This window comes from Myotis nattereri, assembly GCF_964212035.1.
Source record: "Myotis nattereri genome assembly, chromosome: 7".
Lineage (NCBI taxonomy): Eukaryota > Metazoa > Chordata > Mammalia > Chiroptera > Vespertilionidae > Myotis > Myotis nattereri.
The window spans coordinates 27,352,130-27,374,728 of record NC_138082.1 but is presented as its reverse complement, the minus strand read 5'-3'; positions in this window follow the sequence as shown (position 1 = coordinate 27,374,728).

The following is a 22,599-nucleotide window of genomic DNA, read 5'->3' as shown; positions in this document are numbered from 1 at the left end:
ATAATTGGGAGAATGGAAAATGCTTAAATATATCAGAGACTTTCTTGGAACTGGGCTGGTTTCTACCACGTAGTATGTTTGTGTGTTTTAAAAATCCAATTGATATACCTGTTTTATAAGCATAAACACACAGATTATAGCTATAAAAACAAGTAAATATGTTGGGAAAAGTGCCCAGGAGTAGCCCTGTATATGGAAAAGGTAAACAAAATCCAGTTTGGCTCACCTCTTGCCACCCCATCAAAAGTGCTAAACCAGGGTAAGACTAGACTATCAGGAAAAACCTGATTTAATTTCTATAATTCAAAAGAAGAAAATCAATTTGATCTCAGTTTTAGTGATTGGATGAAAATGAGAACATCACAAACAACATCTAGTATATAAAACTAGAGAGGTCTCAATTATAATTGGACACACACTTCCAGTGAAAACATTACTTTTTTTCATTCTCTAATACAGAATGGAATACATTGGGCAAAATGTTCTTGAGTGACCGTGTTTGTCAAATTATCTCATGCAAAGTATCATGTATTGAACCCATATTAAACTCCTGTGGTCTGAACAGTCAGGCCCCACTCACCATGTGGAGAACCTGGAGTTTTGGCCTTTCTTGGAATATTCACAGGCTCACTTGGTGCTGAGATCTTGGCAAAATCAAAAGGAGTGACCTTCAACACTGACATTCTTTTACATTTTCATCTTATTTTCACGCTGGGGTGGACTTGTTCATTCCTTTTTCATCCCCTGCTAGAGCAAACCTTCCCGATTTTGCAGACAGCATCTCTCTCCCTCTTGATCTTACCATCTGTCTCCACATTACAGCTTACTCTGCATGAGTACCAGGTAGCAGACGTGGTTTTGCCCAATAGCAAGTATAGCGGAAAGGCTTTCACAGGCTCCCCACAATCTGTGAACATATGATCAGTCTAGGATAACACGTTGTACTAAAAATACACCAGAGGAATGTTCATGTGGGAATAAACAAGGAACCTGGATTGAGGAGGGGGGAGAAATGTGCCATGTGCTATGAGCTTCTGAAATGTATGCTTCTATGTGTCCCTAAATGATGACCATCTGTCAATAGAAGATGATGAGATCGACTGATGTTTGTGTCTTGATTGCTCATGTTAATGTACATTTTACAGTGCAGGCATGGTGTGTTTGGCCTAAAACCCAACTGTGAGTTAAATGATTAGAAATCTAAAAGTATTTGTCGTTAGGTGGTTGGTTTGATAAACAGAAATCTGTATCATTTCCATGATAACTTCTGAAATGCACATCAACATAGAAGGAACATCTCAGTAGGTCTTGAACTTGACATTTCCAAATGTTACATGTATATGTTATATAGACTTTATGCAGAGTGACTGCCAATTTATGCAGAAAATATTTGTGCTACATGTTTTAGATATATCATTTTATTACTGCATACTGGGAACTGGTTTTTTAATCTTAGAACTTGTAACTTGCTTTAATTCATATGATATTTAATACCCATTTCTATTCAATCAGCTAAGATGAACATTATCTCATGTCATATCAATTATTCTTATTTCTATTTTCTGGAGAAGGGTATGGCTGAGAAGTTTGCTGTTTCCTTAGATTGGTCAAATGACTGTGTCTTGGTCTGGATTCAAATTTTGGATTTGCATTTGGTGCAGCCAATTTCAGTTCACACACTAGTCATAAAGGTTCTGTACCCAGAAGGTATCTGGTCCCCCAGGTGCAGGGGAGCAGGGGGATGTAGTGGAGATGCAGTGCATTCAGGGTCATGGCTGGCATTCACACCTGGGCCCTTTCTCCTGTGGCTCTGTGGCTTTGAACCACTGATTTAAACTCTTTGTTCCTCTCTGACAAAATTTGGAAAATAATATGTATTTCATTGGGTTACTGTGAATATAAATAACTGATTCATAAACTTTCTTGCTTGAATCTGTATGATCAGTTGGCTTACAATGAACACACCACCTGCTGTTCTCTAATACACTGGTTTACTAGTAAGTGTTGATCTAAGGCAATGTGTGGTTTCATGGTTAGCAGAGTACGATGCCCAGGAGTGTAACAGACATCTGATTGAATCTGGCCCCACTCGCTGGATGATGAGAACAAGGCACTTGAATTGAGCCTGCCATGGAATGAGAGCAGTATTTCCCTCGTGGCTGTGGGTTGTTGGGAGGATCAAACATTGACTAGGATAGCATTTGACATATAATAAGTGTTCCATAGTGATATTGTTATCAACATGTATGAATGCAAATTTTAAATACCACTTTCACAGAACTTATCACTTTTTTAAATCCAAGATTCCCCTAAATATTACAACAGGTAAAGAGATAACTTTGTTCTAGTTCCTTCAGATGGAGGTTTAAATCTTTTGTCTTCTCTGAATGCTGCTCATGTATCATTGCATCACATTTCATTGTGACTATTGGTTGTTAGGTATATTATCTCCACTGAACAGTGGCTACTCAACGATAGGTACCTATGTATTCTTTTAGGTCTCATAGCATTGGTCGCAGGTTTATTGGCAAATAAGTACAAAACAAATGTCGATTTGATATATAGTTATTATTGAATACAAGTAAGGTATTTATTCTTTGAATTTTCCCTTATAAAAATATGTTCTTCAACTGTGATCTGTGGATGTGCCTGAGCTCATGGGTGTCTATGAAATTAATTATGTCTGTAGATTTTTCCAGGAAAGCATCCAAAGTTTTATCAACTTCCCAGGGCAGCCTGTTGCCATAAATAGTTTGGGAACCATTAGTATAGAAACTCCTTACATTTTGTCTATGAACATCATTTTTCAAAACTCATTAAATTTCTAACCTGATAATTGCTCTAGATTACCTTTACCTGAGACTTTTACCTTGTTTTATTCTTGCTTCTTCAGTTTTGCTCAGTATCTGCTGCCTAAAGAATGCAAGCACCTCTGTGAACAACATAGATGCAATATCTGCCCATGAGACTACAGTATGGTCAATCAGATTCCTTTAACAAATTATTTGTTCTCATGTCAGAATGTAATCAGTCTTGCCAAGTGAGAGATAATTTTAAACATTATTATATCCAGAAAATAAAATTGGCTATAATCCATTATTTGCTGGACTTATGAAGCATAGATGTCACCTGAGGTATCCCCTCTTCTTTACTCCAACTCATAAGAAAAGAGTGGCAAAGTGAGGCAAGTAGCAAAACAAAAGTTTAAGTGATTTCTAGCATACATAGTACTTTAATTATTTTCTACTTAAGTTCATGTGGTCTTTAATTGGCTTACTGTGGAAAAATGAAACATTCTTTTATTTTTAAAAATGATTAATATATGATTTCTATTAATTATGTATTCACTAGAGGCCCAGTGCAGGAAATTAGTGTGTGTGTGGGCGGGGGGGGGGGGGAGTGGCGGGTATTCCTCAGCCCAGCCTGCACCCTCTCCAATCTGGGACCCCTCAAGGGATGCCTGACGGCCCGTTTAGGCCTGATCCCACCAAACAGGCAGTCAGACTTCCCTCTCACAATCCAGGACTGCTGGCTCCCAACCGCTCACCTGCCTGCCTGCCTGATTGCCCCTAACCACTTCTGCCTGCCAGCCTGATCACCCCCTAACCACCCCCCTGCCAGCCTGATCGACGCCTAACTGCTCCCCTGCTGGCCCAATCACCCCCACCTGCCCTCCCCTCCTGGTCCGGTCACCCCTAACTGCCCTCCCTTGCCAGCCTGGTCACCCCTAACTGCCCTCCCCTGCTGGCCTGGTTGCCCCCAAATGTCCACCCCTGTATGCCTGGTGCCCCCCCAACTGCCCTCCCCTACTGGACTTGTTGCCCCTAACTGCCCTCCTCTGCAGGCCTTGTCCCTCCCAACTTCCCTCCCCTGCAGGACTGGTCCCCCCCCCCAACTGTCCTCCCCTGCAGGCCTAGTCCCTCCCAACTGCCCTCCCCTGCTGGCCATCTTGTGTCCACATGGGGGCAGCCTTCTTGTGTGTTGGAGTGATGGTCTTTTGCATATTACCTCTTTATTAGATAAGATTAGTATGAAAGTCGGGTTAATGTAACAAAGAGACACAAAAGAAAAATGGTTCAGTAAAATAGGAATTTATTTTGTGTCTCCTAATGGCACATAGCAGGAAGGAGTTTCTGTTTCTGGATGTCATGCCCTGGACAGTAGAACAGCTCCAACACCTTTCATTTGTAGCTTCCAAGGTATGTCTTCTCATTCTCATTTTTTGCTGGCAGAAGGAAAGGGGAGGAGCTATTCCAGAATAAGCGTTTTCTAAATGAGTGAGGCAGAGTTGCATATTTCACTTCTGCTCAGACTCCACTGATGAGAACTTAATTACACAGCTACACCTAACTACTCCAAACCAGGAATATGTAGCATACCTGGGCCAGCTGTCCATCCAGATGCACCTGTTACTCTAGAAGATGCAGAACAAATTTAGTTGACAAATAACAGTCTCTGTTGGACGTGTAGAATTAGGATTTAGACACCTGCATCAAAATTGGGCATAACCAACTGCATTTGGGACCTGATCAATGGATTCTTTGTTTCCCTTTTTTCTGCAGACATTTAGTAATGTTGAGTACTCTAAACTCAAAATAGTCATATTATTGAGAAGAATGTGAAAGCCAGTTAAGGAAATTAACAGACCATAGGTTTGGGTTTCAGCAGGATAGACAAAAGAGGATGTTCAGTACCCAGAGATAAGTCAGCTGCACTTGAACAAAATATGTGATCATGAACGATCCAAGCACAAGGTAAAAGAGAGGATAAGAGAGGGCTCTGGCAGCCAGCAGGAGTCCTGGAGTCCAGGGCTGAGGTGCACATCTCTGCAGCTCCTGAGAAATCTAGAAAGGGCGGGCAGGAAGCTGGAGTTGAGAACCTGAGCAACAGGCAGAAACTTAGCTCTGGAAAATCATCCATGGCTGCCGGAGCCCTGAAACATGACCACGAACAATTAAGCAGGGGTCCATTTACTGCAATCAGGATGAAAAAGAAAACCAAATCAACTATGAAGATTAACACAACGTGGCCCAGCTAAACACAGAGGTCGTGCTGGTTCTTATTCTTAGGAGTTTAGAAAAGGTCCCATAGGTGAAGGTAAGTTAAATCTGCAGATGTTTGTATAAACCCAGCTGCAGAATGGGGGAGTTGCAAAGGGCCAAGGAGATAAACCATCTTAAGTTCTTGAATAAAACTATAATTTATGGGTGATTTTGAAGAATGAATGGTTGCTTTTCAGACTAGGAGTATAAATTAGAAAAAAAAATCAAGTGAAAAAGATTACTAAGTAACAAATGTTGCTGGTACAATTAGACCTCCACATGCTTGAAAAATGAATCTAGACACAGACTGTACACCCTTCACAACTCAAAATGGGTCACAGACCAAATTTAAAATATAAAAGTGTAGAACACCTAGAAGATAACATAGGAGAAAATATAGATGACTTTGGGTATGACGATGACTTTTTAAGATACAACACCAAAGGCATGATCCATAAAGAAATTGTAAAATAATTAAAATCACAATCTCTGCTCTTCAAAAAAACAACTTTAGGAGAATGCAATGACAAGCCACAGATTCAGGGAAAATACTTGCAAAAGGCATGTCTGGTGAAGGACTGCTGCCAAAAATGTATGGAGAATTCTTAAAACTCAATAGAAAGGTTAAAAACGAATGGAAAACAAGCATATATCTTCATCTGTCATCAGGGAAATGCAAGTTAAAACAACCAGGAGATACCACTATACACCTACTGGAATGCCCCAGATTTCCAACACTAACACCATGCAATGCTGGTGAGGATGTGGAGAAGAGGAACTCTCATTGACTGCTGGTGGGAAATGCAAAATGGTAAGGCTACTTTGGAAATCAGTTTGGCAGTTTCTTACAAAACTAAACATACTTTTACCACATGATTCAGCAGTAGTGTTCCTTGGTATTGACCCAGATGACCTGTAATCCTATGTCCACACAAAACCTGCCACTGAGATTTGGGAAATTTTTCTTCACAGTAATCATACACACCTGCATGGTGCATGTTGGAGTTTCTCAAGCTGGGCTTCATGAGAAGCTTATCAAAAAGTTGCTGAGGCAGGGACAGCTGGTGGTCCCCCAAATCCATGATCTTCTCCTCTGGTGCAGGGCTGTTGCTGGAAGCAGCTGCCACGCCAGAGACTACAATTGCAGCCCCACCTCCAGCCCTTCACTCATATGCGGGGCCATGTGACTAGTTCTCACCACTGGAACACATGTGGACACCGTGGACACAGATGTGCCATCTTCACTCTCTTCCAGGCTCGATTCCTGGATGAATATGAAGAACAAGGCTGACTCGCTCATAGAGAATAGAAACATTTGTTCTCGATTATTATGAAAGAACATCTGTTCTGGACACGGAAGGAACTTTTAATGGATTAAGCCCATAACATGTGAGGGTTTGCAGTTTTGTGTTTTAGCAGCTAGTGTTATTCTAAATAATACAGGGATACAGGAGCACAACTTAAAAACCTGACGTAAAAGAGACCTACTCCACATGGGGAGTATCCACCTAGTCACCAATATCTAAAGGCCAAAATCAAACGCATTCACATTGCAGAGCAATGCCCTGGTTCTCCCAGGTCGGTGTGGCCTCTGGGTTAAGGCAAAGAGAGAGGATAAGGCATGGGTTAGAGTTGGGGAATCTCACTAGTCCAGCATCACCACATCATCAGGAGGGAGAAGTACAAGGGAAGTTTTTGAAGTTCTTATTTTCATCTCTATTTTTTATACAAAAATCTTAAGAAGTATAGGGGAATATGGGTGGTTTAATATTTTGAGCTGATACACAGAAGACCAAAAGGAGGAGGGAGGGAGGAGGTGGGGAAAGAAGGGAAGAGAGAGAGAGGGAAGAGAAGGAGAAAAAGGGGAAAGGAAAACAGGGAAGGGAGGGTCATATAGTTTGGATAAATTTGCTCTATTTTAGCAAGATTTGCCATTTCTTAAACTCTTTCTGGAAAATTCTAAAATTTTTTAACTTGGGGTCCAAAAAGTAGCTTCATAGGCATTTAATTCTCTAACATTTTTCACAAATTTTCGATATTTACATACATGCATGTTTTTCTGGAATAGATGACCCCTCAAAAGTTTAAGAACTGTTTCTCTATAATAACTTTGGTCATATTATTGGGCCATTTTTATTTCATTTTGTTCTTGCCAATTCTTTTTTGCCTCCTTAAAAGTCTTCTTAAACAGTTATTAGCAACAGGAACTTTCATAAAAGCCAGACAAGTGAAGTGGTTTTAAAAGTGTTTGAACAGTGTGGCTCAGTGGTTGAGCATTGACCTATGAACCAGGAGGTCCCAGGCAGGGCATATGCCCAGGTTGTGGGCTCCATCCCCACTGTGGGGTGTGCAAGAGGCAACTGATCAATGATTCCCTCTCATCATTGATGTTTCTATCTTTCTCTCCCTCTCCCTTCCACTCTGAAATTAATTAAGAATTTTTTTAAAAAAACTGTTTGAGCAATGTGTTTGAACAAGGCTCATTCTGTCTGTCTCTACATTGCTTTCTTAGATTATAAACTTGATTAAAATAAAAACTATCTCTTTCTTGCAAACCTTCTTTTAGCAGAATATCCAAAACTAGGACCTAGGTAGAATGGAGCATAAAAAAAAAAATGATTGCTTCCTGCTGATGAAATGTCTAATCAAGCTCACCCAGGAGTCAATGGAAATACTAAACATAAAAACTATATTTGTTATTCCACTACTTAATATATTTTGACAGACACATATAATTATTTTAGATGTAGGAAGACAAAATGACACATGAGAGGAAACAACTGAGAAGACATTATTGACTTAAGGAAGCTAATCTTATATGATGGATGGATTGCACATAGGAGCCAGAGGTGAATATGATGCTTCTTGTATCCTCCTATCGGGTGCCCTATTTAAATGAGGGTCAAATATGATAATTTAAGTCTCCTGTTCATGTTATATGTTAATGATGACAGAGAGACCTCTTGGGTCATCTAGTGAGAATGCCTCCTTTCCCATTTTATAGCAATGATACTAAAGGGCCAAAGGTCAAATAGCTGACCAGTGGCAAAGCTTGGATTAAAATTCACATTTTCTGATCCCAGCCCTTTTTTCAATTATACAAGATACATTATTAATCAAAACGCATTATGATATAGAAGAAATTTATGACTTGAGGATTCACAGTGCTTGCCTTGACCATGTGTCAAGAATGCTGTCCTCTCCATGCAGTATGTTTAAGCTTTGCAGCATGGATTAATAAATTTTATATTTTATTTTCTCTTGCTTATATTATATTATTTAATATTATCTTGAATATGAGCTATTTTAATATCCATATACATTTATTTATGTCTATCACCCCTACTCTGCAGCACCAGCAATTTGAGCTTTGCATTTTCCTCTTGTCCTTTCCGAAGAGAGCACACTATGTCTTCTTGTCCCCTTAGGGTCAGCTTTCCCAAAATAAATTTCTGGCCTTAACCAGTTTGGCTCAGTGGATAGAGTGTCTGAAGGGTCCTGGTTTGATTCTGGACAAGGGCACATACCTTGGTTGCAGGTTCCCTGACCCTGGTCGGGGTGCGTGCAGGAGGCAACCAATTAATGTGTCTCTCTCACATTGATGTTTCTCTCTGTCTCTCCCTTTTCCTTCCATTCTCTCTAAAAATCAACGGAAAATATCCTTGGGGGAGGATTAATAAACACACACACACACACACACACACACAAATTTCTGTTTCTCCTTTTTGAAAATTGGACAGCCCATCTCTGTCTGTCTGGCCCATTGATTTCCTGAGCTCTAATAAAGATTGTTACATAGCTCATCGAACTTTATTTCTCTCAAAAGCAGAAGGTGACACAGTGATGCCTTCTGTAGAAGCCTTATGTGTGTGTGTGTGGGGGAGAGAGAGAGAGAGAGAGAGAGAGAGAGAGAGAGAGAGAGAGAGAGAGAGAGAGAGATATGCCTTAGAGTCCATAAATTGATCACGGATGATCCTGCAATGCAGCTGTGGCTTCCGGCCGTATGGTCAATGTGCTGCTCTGTGAGCATAGCTGTTTTGGGCAGAGCAGAGTGGTGACAGAGCCCAGTGCACTCTGGGCCAGCACCATGGAGGAAAGGCCAGTGGAATAGCAAAAATAATTCTGCTGAGTGACCCTGACTGCCTGGTGCAGAGCCACATTCCTCTCAAGGTGAGCCTGGCTTTCCCTGGCTCCATTTTCACATGGGCAGAGAGGTTGTTCTCTGTGGCATCCAGACTATTCTTAGGCCTGACTCAAAGGGAACATATGAGGTCACAGAAAGTAGGTTTGGATGTAGGACCCGCATTGGAATTTTAAATCTGTCACTGGCTATAGGCCATTATCATTGAGATATGCCATGCCTTAGCTTACCCATTTTATAGTGTAGTGTATATATTCATATGTAAACAACTATAGTAGAACATTACATATGTTACACACAACACATGTCTATTTAGAGACATACCTATATGGCTTGTTGCAGATTGGGAATAACTTGAGTAATAGAAATGAGAAACCCTAGCTCCCCTTGGTGGCAGTCCCAATCCTTTAAATTTCCCTCAGTAGCTCTTTTCTTCATTCTCTTTTCTTCCTCTCTGAGCCACACTGTTTTTATTTTTTTGTTTTCTTAGTTTAGTTTAGTTTCATTTGTTTGTTTTCTGTTACAAAATATATAAGGCCTCTGTGTTAAAGTATGGTGAAATGAATTATCTCCCTAAAAAATCATTCGAGTCATCAATAAAAATTTGGATCCCCAGCACATACTATTAGTTTTACAATACAGTTTGGGAAATGTTTCATAGAAATGAACACAATTTAATAAAGTGTTGGGGCTTGGAGTAGTCACATTCAGTTATCCTGAAATTCTAATTTTGTAGCACACTTTGATTCTATGCCATGACAGATGGATGAGACAGTACTGTATTAGAATTAAAATGCATAGTGTCAACTTAGAAATAATAGATTTTAAAAAAATAATAGCTTTAGAAGAAAATAGAGATACATATTCAAGAAGTAAAAGTCAAGGGAAAATTGAGAGTGTATATAGAAGGAGGCAACCTCTTCATTCACAGAAATAGCCAATAAGACTTAAGTTTGTATATTTCAGAGACATCAGGGAGGTGGACATTCTCTGTAGTACTTTGGCAAGAATACCTTGGACAGCGAACATCAATGTAGGGCACTTCATAATTAGCAAGAGAGCCAACTGGAGGGATTGCAGAGAAATCCTGGGAAAGTTTTATGATAACCTTCAAAGAAATGGAGATGCTCCCACTTAGTTGATATTTTAGGCTATAATTTTATTTACAGGAGATCTTTTCTAAACAAGTAAATAAAAATGAACAAAACAAATCTGTGTATCTTTTTATTTTGATAGGGCTCTAGGACCTAATTTGATTATTGATGTATTGTCTTTGGTAGACATATATAGTTAGAGTTTTTCTTGCAGTTACTATTCACTTATAATGTAATACTCATAACAATGTATTATGAAAGTTCCAATAAACTGTAGATATTAAAAATAACTCAGTAAACATCCAGCAGATGCAACTTACCTATGCCAAAGCCATTTTTTTCAGGTCACAATTTAGTTTGGGCAGCCACTCTTTCTTCATTTTATTCAGAGCCAAGCTTAAAAATGAGATCATGACTGGTCTAAGGCAGTGTTATTCCAGCTGTGGGTCACAACCATTCATAGACAGTAAAATCAAATAAGTGGGTTACATATCCTTTTCTAATAACATGAAATAGAAAACCAGAGTGTTTTATATAGATTAACGGTAAGAAAAATTTCATAAAATATTTTATTTACAATTATGTATACCCATGTACTGAGCCTTGATGTACAAACATATTTTTTATTGTGGATCACAATCAAAAGGTTTGAGAAACCATTGTTGTGAACCAATCATCATGCTCCTGTTTTCCTTCTGATTGGTCTATTTGTGTATTTAAAAGTTTGAACAATTACCTTTAAGGGGAAGTTTTCTAAGTGCCGTCCAGAAAAGTTTGTTCATGAATTACAGCAGTCATATGGTAGAAGACAATCCTGTTTTTTTCCTTTCTGTTATTCATGTGTGGACATGACATCCCAGAATTGCTGCAGCATCTTGCAAACAAGAGGTGACCTGGCTTGTGCAAGAGCCAACCTCTTGACAATAACTAAGCTGAAAGATAAAATGTACCTGGCTCATTAATGATGATGTTGAGCTGCCAAGTTACCTCCGATGCTTCCTCTCCTCTGCACTTCATGACATAAGATGATGCAGTTTTGTGACTAAGCCATGGGCTTTCAGATTTTAATTTTTAGCAGCTGAGTGAATCCTAAGTGATCCAACATGGAGAGTATGACTAGCTTATTTAATAAATTATGTAGTAAGTGATTGTTATGTATGAAATACTGGGTGTTGATCATATAGCTGTGAAGGAGATAAATAATGCCTCTGCCCTTGATAATTTATATACCAGTGATATAGACAAGTAATAAGTAATGAAACAAATAAATACATTTAGATTATGATTAATCCTCTGAAGGAAATAAATAGAATGCGATGATAGAGTGATTTATTTGGTTAACAAATGCTTCTTTTAACAGATGATATTCTTTCTGATGAGGAAGAAGCATTGGAACTTGAAAGAAAAGTCAGTCAAGGGAAGAGTGAGGGAAAGATTGTTCCAGAAGAGGGGCAATGCAAATTATAGATTGTATTTCTAGGAGAGTGCACACACATACATTTTCTATTTTTAAACATCCTATTCTGGGAAGTTTGAAGTCGTAGTAAACCTTTTTTATTGATCTCTTGGTAAGAACTCTAATGCATGTATTAGTATATTTCCAGATACTAGAGATTACTGGATTATCCCTTACTAGGGTAATTATCCTTTACTAGATTATCCCTTAGAATTGATTTCTGGTCTCTGAGTAGCCAGCTCAGCACTTGGATATTGGAAGGGCTCATTTTTGGTTGAATACTAGTAAATGAGTTAATAAATAAAAAACTTCTATGAATTTTATTCATCTGTTAATGGAAAACTCAAAGTCCCTAAAAAAGTTTATTTAGGCTACCATGGTCCACTGCTGGGAGAGGGTGTCATCCAACCACAAGCAAGAACCCAAAGGTATGGCTTTGCTATTTCCCCTTAATGTTACCACCTAAGATACATCATTGCATAAAAAAAGTACTTTGGCTCTTGGTTTTCCCACACCAAAAGTTAATGATGGATATCACTGGATTAGGAGATGCTTTTGGTGATTTATATGAATTTAATTTTATTTTATCTCCATTTCTGGTTTTATGTAAGCATCATATATAAATGTATCATATATATTACACTTTAAATAATATCAATTCTGTGTTAGAAAAGTAACTTGCTATCTAATCCCTGATAACTAGTTCAGAAAAAACACTTCTGATTCTCACTTCTCTCCCATGTCTGAATAATTGATCACTCTTAGGAGTCTCTATTGTATGTGTAATGTACAATTTTGGATGACAATGACCAAGTCTATTGCAGCCTTATTTTGGCTTGTGTCCCTTAATTATAAAAACTTAATACAAGATATAGGCTTTATTGTATTTTTACTCTAGTGTATATCATTGGGTTGGGGTATGCTGAGGTCTCAATAAATCAAATGAAAAAGGATGAAAGTCAAATTCCCTGTAGGATCAGATCATTTTTATTTATTTTCTACTGAACTTCACTATGTGCTCTGTTCTTTCTCATGGCCATTATTGCAGCAACTTTCTATTTTCCTGACTCTGCCTCCTTCAGCATAACCACTCTTCACTCAGTATAGTACAGTGTAGTATGACTTTAGAGTGGAAGTTTGAATTTTAGCCCATTTATTGACCATGTAATCTCTGGTAAATTTCTTTAACCTCTCAGTCATAAGATTATGACTAAAGAGGGACTTTTAAAACTTAAATACTTATCAAAGTGAAAGTCAAGTAAATATTATAATCAGATTATTCCATTTCTTACTTTTGGTATTTTATAATTCTCATGATTACCTATTTTTTCTATCGTTCTCCATTTCTTTTGTCAAAACTCATGATGAAACTTCCAATATCCCCCAGTGAGACCCTTACACATGGGAATCTGTCTTTCTTCAATTCTACCTGAAACCTAATGGATAAATCTAATTCACTTAGGGATTTAATTGGCAGGCCCATCTGGGCAATAGACCAAAGCAGTGTTCTCTAATTTGATCTTTACTAGTAATGAAAGATATATTTTGGTCACTTTTTAAATTTCTTTTAATTTTTTTGGATGTAGGGGGATATTCATATTATTGGTTTTTTGTAGACTTTAAAAGGAGCTATCATTTATTGAGTGTTTACTGTTTACCTGGAGTGTTGATATATATTTTAGATTAATTACCTTCCCATAGGCAATGATTATCTGTAGCACTGCTTAAAAAATGAAAAGATTCGAATGCACCAATTCAGACATATGAATTAGATTTTCCAGGAGATACCCAAGAGTCTGTCATTTAACATGTTCTCCAGGGGATTTTTATTTCCAGAGAAAGTTTGGCGGACACTGAATTATTATATTTAATATGCGCACCAAAATCAATCAAAGAAAGTTTCTTAGAAGGAAAAAGAAGGAAAACTATAGCAAGAACTCTAAAGGGACTCTGATTTTATTCCTCTTGCAAGCTAACAAGTTAACCTCCATGGCTTCATGAATTCTGGCAGAAAACACAAGACCCCTGGATCAGAGACAAAGGCCAGTTTCTTGGTCACAGAAGTAGAACAGCAAAGTTTCAGAATTTCCTTTGGCCAGTTCTTTAAGCTCAAATTTGCAGTGATCAAAAGAGAGCTGTGAGACACCTGCACAGGTAGTTCCTTGTTACAGAGGAGCCCTGAGCTGGCTCCAGGACACATGGTCTCTGTCTTTCCCAGGCTGTTTGCTATACACACATCCTTGAAGATAGTTTGAATCAAAACCAGTCAGTGCCCTGCTCTTAGTTGTATAAAACACAAAACACCCATAAGAATTGTCTCATAATGAGCTACTCTCTGGGATTTAAATCAAGAAGAAGGGCTTAAATATAGGTTCAGAGAGCAGAAAGGATGGAAACTATAAAGACAACGGCATTAAATATTTGAGTTTTACAGGAAGCTGGACCAGATATGAAGCATGTTTAAGTCCAGTAAATTGAGGAATTCATGATTGAATTATCAATGATTGAATTTGGTTCCTATTGCTATGGCTTACAACAAAGCATAAGCTATTATAGAAGTAAGGCCAAGCCTAGCTCCCTTCAAGTCCATCACTGAGAATGAGTATCTCTTCGCTCATGTTTAAAGACGTGTAGATCTTCAACAATTGCCTGGCACCATATACAACATGCCTGAAGCTAAATCGCATCATGCAAATTTCAGAAATAAAATGACCAGTGGTGTGATGAAATCAGAAAATGAATAAGACCAACAACAATAGAAATATTTCTGCTTCTTTGCCTCTATCTATTTTTGTTCAACAGTTTATAATGTTCTTTATATTCCACAAATGAGTGAAATCATGTGGTATTTATCTTTCACTCACTGGCTTATTTCACTTAACATATGCTCTCCAGTTCCAAGAGGCATCAAACAGACTGTTAAACTACAGCAGGAAGTCAGGGGAGGGTTGGTGTGTGTGTGTGGGGGGGGGGAGGGGGACGGGGGGGGGTAAGAGATCAAGAGATCAATGGAAGGACTTGTATGCATGCATATAAGCACAACCAATAGACACAGAAACTGGCGGGGGGGTGGGGGAGCGGGCGCTGAGGTCAAGTGCCTGGGGGGTAGGGGAGGCTGGGAGGAGGTCAATGGGGAGGGGGGGGGGGAAACAAGGAGATGTGTACTATTATTTGTAATACTTTAAACAATTAAAAAATGCAAAAAAAAGTTACTTTAATATACCCCAGGGGTGAATGGATGGAGGGGTGGGGGTCAATCAGGGGAAAAAGGAGACATACGTAAAACTTTAGACAATAATAAAAATAAATTACTTTAATATAAAACAAACAAAAAAAGAAAAATATCTCTTTGCATTGTTTAGCAAATTAAATTTATTAACTCTTAGAAAGCAATAACCTTTAAACTACTATAAAAAGCAGCGTCGGGTCTTATTTTGTTTTCTAGCTGTGGGACAATACTAGAAATAAATCAATTAGCCTTTTTATTTTTGTTGTTATCTAATTCTCTGAAGTCTCTTACTTAGAAACCTAAACGCTTCCAGTTTTGTTTCACTAGTGACTTTCTTTTTTCATCCCTATTTACTTCACATTTCCTTATCTTGCAACTACCCTGTGCCAAAAAGCACTACAAATACACATTAATACATACCATCTGGAACATCCTTCTTAAGAGGAGAATGGAAAATGTGAGGGCTGACTGATTCAATGCAGGGCCCCCGTCCAACATTTGTAACACCCTCTCCCTCCAGTGAGGCTTTTGGCAAATAGCCGGTCTCTCTAGATGTAGCCTGAGCATCATTCACCCCCTGTCTTTTCCAGAGGGAAAGGGCTACGTAGACTCAGAGGGGTTTCCTGGATGTTTCAGGAAGTAGTGAGGTTTCCCCTAGACCTTCATAGTCAGGCAGCTTCAGAGCCCAGGGAAAGCTCTGTCACAACCTATGAAATGGGAAGGGAGCTGTAGTGACAGAAAAGAGACTGCTCTGTCACAGAGAGGTAATGTTGACTGCATTTTTCTAGCCTTAGCAAAGGCTTGAGTACAGTTAGAATTATTCCATGAAGGCAACTAGGGATGCAAATTCATCATTTTACATATTTACCTTCAAAAATATAGTTCTCACAAGGTCTATTATAAATGTAATTTTATTCCAAAGCACAGCTTAACTTTCAAGTACAAGTTTGTATTTTCCTGATAATGACACAAGTAATAGCTTTCAGAAAAGGCCCAGGTAGATTAAACCAGTAGCTTGAAGACATGATGTCAGTAAAGGAATTGGCATTGCAGAGATGAAAATCTTTGTCCAAGCCGGAGGATAGATGACTAAACTAATGCATATTTCAATCCTCAGAGAAACCTATACTTCAATTCACATTTGGATAATTTTATTTTCTAATAATTTAGCAAAAGATTAAATATATTTGGTGAATAATCTTCAGAAGTAAAATAAAACATGATCATTTTATGACAAAAGAAAGGCTCTATTTTCCCCTACATATTTTCTGGGATGTGGTTTTATAAAGTATTTGAATACATAGACTATTATAACAAAATTAGACTGGAAAAAGACAGACTTCTGACATCTAAACATAGGTACCTGAACCATGGGTGACGGATGGGGGGATAGTTTACAGTCTGAAAATCTGGGCTCATTCTGTGTAACCTGGTCTCCAGCCATTTTCCCTGTCTTGGACCAGGACTTAACTTGTGTCAGGAAGATCCCCTTCTTCATATGTCAAAATTATCCAACAGCACTCAAGAATCCCATGGAGGAGGCAAGGGAGAAAGTAATTGCTTCTCTCATTGGGGAACCCTTTATTCCAAGACATAGACAGTTCCTTCTCCATCCTTTGAAGGTTTAAGAAGAAATCAGAATAACGTGCCTAAACAATTGATTTCTTGCTCTTACGGCTCTGTATAATTCATCTGTTGTAGCAGTTGGCACTATGTAAAATGCCACACAAACGAGCATCATGAAGCTGTTTTCATTTTGATGTTATTGCTCAGCTGGCTCATCCCTGAGAAACAAAGACAGTTCACATAAGTTAGCCATTGCACTGACATTTGATTTTGAGAGAAAAGAGCCAAACACTCCTCGGCAGAGCACTGAGAGCAGGGTGCTGAGGCCACAAGCACCATCGTGCGGATGTGTGATTTAGGTGGATGCATTTATTCAGATAAAGTGGTCATTTCTCTCTCCCTGCTCCTCCTCCTTCTCCTCTTCTTTCTCTTCCTCTCCTCCATTCCTCTAACTTATTTCTTTTCTTTGTATAGAAACTAACTGGGAAGTTAGGTATTCTAAATAATAGTGATTGAATCAAAAAATGCCAGTCTGACTTATCAATAGTGAGAAGCTGCACAAAGATTGGTAACATCATATCATGCAAACTTTCTCTCCTCCCCTTCCTCCCCGTTCACCCTCCCCCTCCCTCTCATGCTCCTCTACTTCTTCCCCTTCTTATGTTTTCTTTGGCAGAAGCACTGAGGTATAATATTTGTAGAGATTCCTCAAAAGAGAAGGAAAAACGTGATTTTGGGAATCTAATTGTTTGAATTTGATTCTTTTTTTAAAATGTATTTTTATTGATTTCAGAGAGGAAGGGGGAGGGAGAGAGAGATAGGAGCATCGATGATGAGAGAGAATCATTGATTGACTGCCTCCTGCATGCCCCACACCAGGGATAGACCAGCAACCTGGGCATGTGCCCTTGACGGGAATCAAACCCCGAACCCTTCAGTCCCCAGGTCAAGGCTCTATCCACTGAGCCAAACCTGGTAGGGCTGTCATAGCTTTTAAAGTAAGAGGGAAGATTTATTTTGAAGTTGGCATGATGTAGTCCCATTTCCTCTATAATTTAAATGTTTCTATTATATATAAATCCAAAATTCTCTCTTGTTGTCTAGTAACTACTGCAATATGATAGACTGGACTATGTATCAGGAAATAGACATGCCATAAATATGTTCAATGTTCTCCAAGATGACAATTTTAAACATGAAAACTGTGGAGGACATAAAAATGAAGGAAATATGAAGCCATTAAGACGGAAGGAAGCAGGAAACATTTGGATTTAATTCTATCTTGGATTTATTCCACCAAAGTTCAGCATAATGCAAGGCCTAAGCAAATGTAATTGCTCAGCTCTGCCCTTACTCTTTTAGTCTGCTTTGTACTTTTGCACTGTTGAATTATGTTAATGCATATATTTTTACAGGATTATATCTCAGGCTAGTTATTAATATTATTCTTTTAGAGGTTTACAAAAAGAAAGAAGAGAGGAAAAACAAACAATATTAGACTCTAGATGCATCTGGAAGGCATTGCTTAAACCTTCAAAATACAACTGAGCATTGCCCTAGCTGGTTTGACTCAGTGGGTAGAGCATCGGTCTACAGACCAAAGGGTCCCGGGTTTGATTCCATTTCTAAAAATCAATGGAATAATATCCTCGGGTGAGGATTAAAAAAAAAAAATACAAGAGAGCTTTAAAAGGTATTGTGCTGGCAGGATGCATTTTGATGAAATAACTCTAAACAGGAAAAAATGCTTTTGTAAAACACTTAAGAATGGTTCTTCTATAAAGTGTCCTTTGATCTAGAATTATAAATGCACTCACTAGGGAACTGATGAAGCTAATAATGGGTGGCTCCTAGGGATGTGAATCTATTTGATAATTACTGTTACAGATAACGTATTGTTGACTTGTATTTTACTTTTGACTATTGTTTTGTTTATGAAAATAGAAGTGGAGAAAATAAATTTGACACTGATAAAACAATGCTACTCGTCCTTATCTATCAACTGTACCCTATAGGTTTCTATATGCAAAACAAAAATCACTTTCAACCTAAAATTAATTTTTGAAAGATTGTAGTGAGATTAAAACCACAGGGAGAAAGAATATTCTGGAAGATGAATAGGTACTGTGCTCTAAAATTCTTTAATCCCCAAGTTTACAAATATTCAGGAAAATATTTCTTCAGAAAATTGGAATATTTTCCCAATGGTTTTATTTTAGAATGCTTTAAAATATATATCATGCCCTAACCAGTTTGGCTCAGTGGATAGAGCCTGAGCCTGCAGACTGAAGGGTCCCAGGTTTGATTCCGATCAGGGGCATGTACCTTGGTTGCAGGCACATCCCCAGTAGGGGGTGTGCAGGAGGCAGCTGGTCGATGTTTCTCTCTCATCCATGTTTCTAACTCTCTATCCCTCTCCCTTCCTCTCTGTAAAAAAATCAAATATATATATATATATATATATATATATATATATATATATATATCTACACTAATAAAAGAGAAAAATGGTAATCGGCATTCGGCGATACCCTTTTCATTGGCTAATCAGGGCTATATGCAAATTAACTGCCAACTAAGATTGGCAGTTAACTGCCAACTAAGATTGTCAGTTAACTGCCAACAAGATGGCGGCTAATTTGCATATGTAGGCACAATGCAGGGAGGCGAAAGGGAAAACAGGAAGAAGCCCCCTGCCACTGACAGTGATCTGAAACCCAGGGGGGAGCTAAGAGCTGGGGCCGCCTTTGCCCTGCCCCCCAGCCATGATCGGAGAATCAGGTGCATTTTCCACCCTGGCCAGTGATAGCAGGAAGTAGGGGTGGAGCCAGAGATGGGAGCTGGGCACGGTCGAAGCTGGCAGTCCCAGGAGCTAGCGGTCCCTTGCCTGGGCCTAAAGCGGAGCCCACGATCGCGGGGCCGCTGCAGCTGCGGGTCCCCGCTGCCTGGGCCGGATGCCTAGGCCAGAGGCGTTAGGCCTGGGCAGGGGCAGAGCCTGTAATGGCGGGGAGCTGGGGGTCCCCTGCCCAGGCCTGACACCTCTGCCGGAGGCCTCAGGCCTGGTCAAGGGGCCGATCCGGTGATTGGTGACCGGAGGGTGATGAGGGTCAACTCCTCTGGCCGAGGCATCAGGCCTGGGTGGGGGGCAGAGCTGGGGATTGGGGGAATATGATGGCTGGGCTGAGGGACACCCCCCCCCCCCACACACACACACACACACACAGTGCACGAATTTCTTGCACCGGGCCCCTAGTGTGTATATATATATATATATACATATATATATTATATATATATGTTTAAAAAATAAAATATATATCATTTTAACCTGAAAAACAACTGATTATTTGTTTATTTTAAAATTATCTAGAGATTACACTTATGATTTCGTATACTCTAAAATAACTTTATTTTATAGTATATGAAATCATATCAGCACACTATTAAATGAGATCTAACAATTGGAAACAGGTCATATTTTATGTTTTTTAAATTACCCATGTAAGACCATTTGTAAGAAATAAAATTATCTTTCACTATGTTGGAATGGTGATAAACTACATGACAATTTCACACAAAAAGCTGTTGTCATAAGACAAGCATTTATCAAATATGATAAAGATCAGAATAATAAAGATTTCCAGACATTTCCAGAAATAGTTGATGATCTGTTATGTTTTGGGTAAGTGTTGACTTGTGTTTGGGTGTTATGGTTATGCCTGTGTGCATATGTGCATGCATTAACTCCACATAAGATAAAAATAGTTAAATTCGCCGAAACCGGTTTGGTTCAGTGGATAGAGCATCGGCCTGCGGACTGAGAGGTCCCAGGTTCGATTCTGGTCAAGGGCATGTACCTGGGTTGCGGGCATATCCCCAGTAGGAAATGTGCAGGAGGCAGCTGATCGATGATTCTCTCTCATCGATGTTTCTAACTCTGTATCTCTCTCCTTTTCTCTCTGTAAAAAATCAATAAAATATATTAAAAAAATAGTTAAATTCAAGTATAAGGTTAATGTTTAATGAGCTTTGCTTTGTCTGCTATATATTTTTGTTTTAGGATTGATGAGAGAAACCTAGAGACAAATTGATTTTTTTGCTCATGATGCTTTATTTTTTCACTTTTATGCAAAGTTTGTTCACATGTTTTGAGAGTAAATTTCAGGGTAAAATCTAATCTTTTAACTGAAGACAAACAACTTTATTTGGCTATCAATGTAAGGTGTAATGTGTACTTACCTATGCATATTAAGCTATAGTCTTGTTGTCCTATCTGACTATAAATCTACTGCAGATTTTCCTTGAACCTCCAAATTTCCACTGCCATTGCAAATCGTCATTTTTGTAAGAATGTGAAATAACCTAAGTGATTTTTCCATAAAAGATTATATAGGAACAGAACACAAGAAGCCACACAGTGACTTTTAAAATGGCATTGGTAAAATTAACATTACTCTATTTTATATTGTTTTCTTTATCTCTAGAAGAGATAAAATTTGACCCCCAATCAAGTGAATCTTTATGACTTTTTCAGTCAAAAACTTGTAAGAAAATGCCAATTACTAATCTTAATAATTAACATATATCTGCTATTATCATAGGCCCTCTGTGAAAAGATTCAAATGATATAATGTGACACTGGATCTATGAGTGTTTGTTAGGAAAGCATACAAATCTGTAATGGTTTTCTCCACCTATTTGTCAACTATATCTAATTGATTATCCTACTGTAACATTTTATTCTGTTTGTGAAACCCTGTCTTTAGCTATCTTTCTCTTCCAAGCACATATCATAAATTATGAAATCAATAGCATAGCTTCTCTGGCACACATGAAGTTGATAGCTTCCTTTTCTAATATTAGCATAATCTGCCAATTTATTATGAAAGAGTGAATGACATGCTTGCAATTAGAACCGTTCATGACAGGACACTTGAAAATATATTGAGGGTGTGTGAGACAGGCTTTTTAATTAAAATGTAGGACTAGGTTGGCTGGCCCAACACCCTTCTCTTCTTACTCATCTCATTTATTGAATCATTTATTTACTTATTTATATTATTTTAAATTAACAATGGTGAGTCAGGGTAGTGTTCAGAAGGCATGTCCCAGCACTAAAAAACACACACGAACTAGCATGATATTTTTTCAGGGCAAACAAAAGCACACTTCCTGGAAAAATACTGTAAGAAGATATGAATATTAAACATGATAACTTGGAGGTGATAAGTTCTTACCAAGGTTACTAGTCACTGTTCAATTCACTCCTGTCCCCTTCAGGCAAACTCAATTATTTTAAGCAAGATCAGTTCCCCCACTTTCACCCGCTTTTTCCCCCCCAACAAAATTCGAACTTAGGCAAGAAATTCCCAGCTCCAATTGCACAATATCCTCTAGGTTATTGTGATCTCAAAGGATATTGTGAAATTCTCGAGGCAAAATTAATTGTGCTGTGACTTCATGAGTTTTCTTTTTTTCCAAGTGAAATGTGTACAATAAAGCGGCCCTGAGAGGAGGGCTGGTGGACGAAGAGGGCGGTTATGAATCTAGCAAACGATTACAGGGTGTCAGAACTGCAGGACTTGGGGAGCTGGCACTGACTTCTGCTTTCATCCCACAGACATCTGCGGGTGAGGGCACGAGATGAAAAGCCACGCATCTTCTCTGTAATTTATATTGCCACAACATTCCACCGTGGCCGCACTACTCAGACAGGGAGAGCTCACACGTACTTTTGTTTGCTCAGAAGCGTTTCCAAAAGACTTAAGTATGCATTCTCTTTATTACCTTTTTTTTTTTTCTGTGAAAGAGGGTCTTGCTGCTTTTTGACACAATTGTGAGTTAGGCTCTGTCTTATTTGATTGATTTGGCTTGTGTTTTTTGGGGGGAGCTTTTTTGGAATATACGTCAGCCTTCCAGGAACCTTCTTTTGTGTTTAGACTTGACAGACCTTGTTTTAAATCTGTCTTTCCAAAGATGTCTTAAACGTGTTGAGGAATGCTCTCCTCCTATGTAAAATGGGTCAGCTCCTACATCCTCATTTTGTTGTTAGAAAAGAGCTTTAAATACTT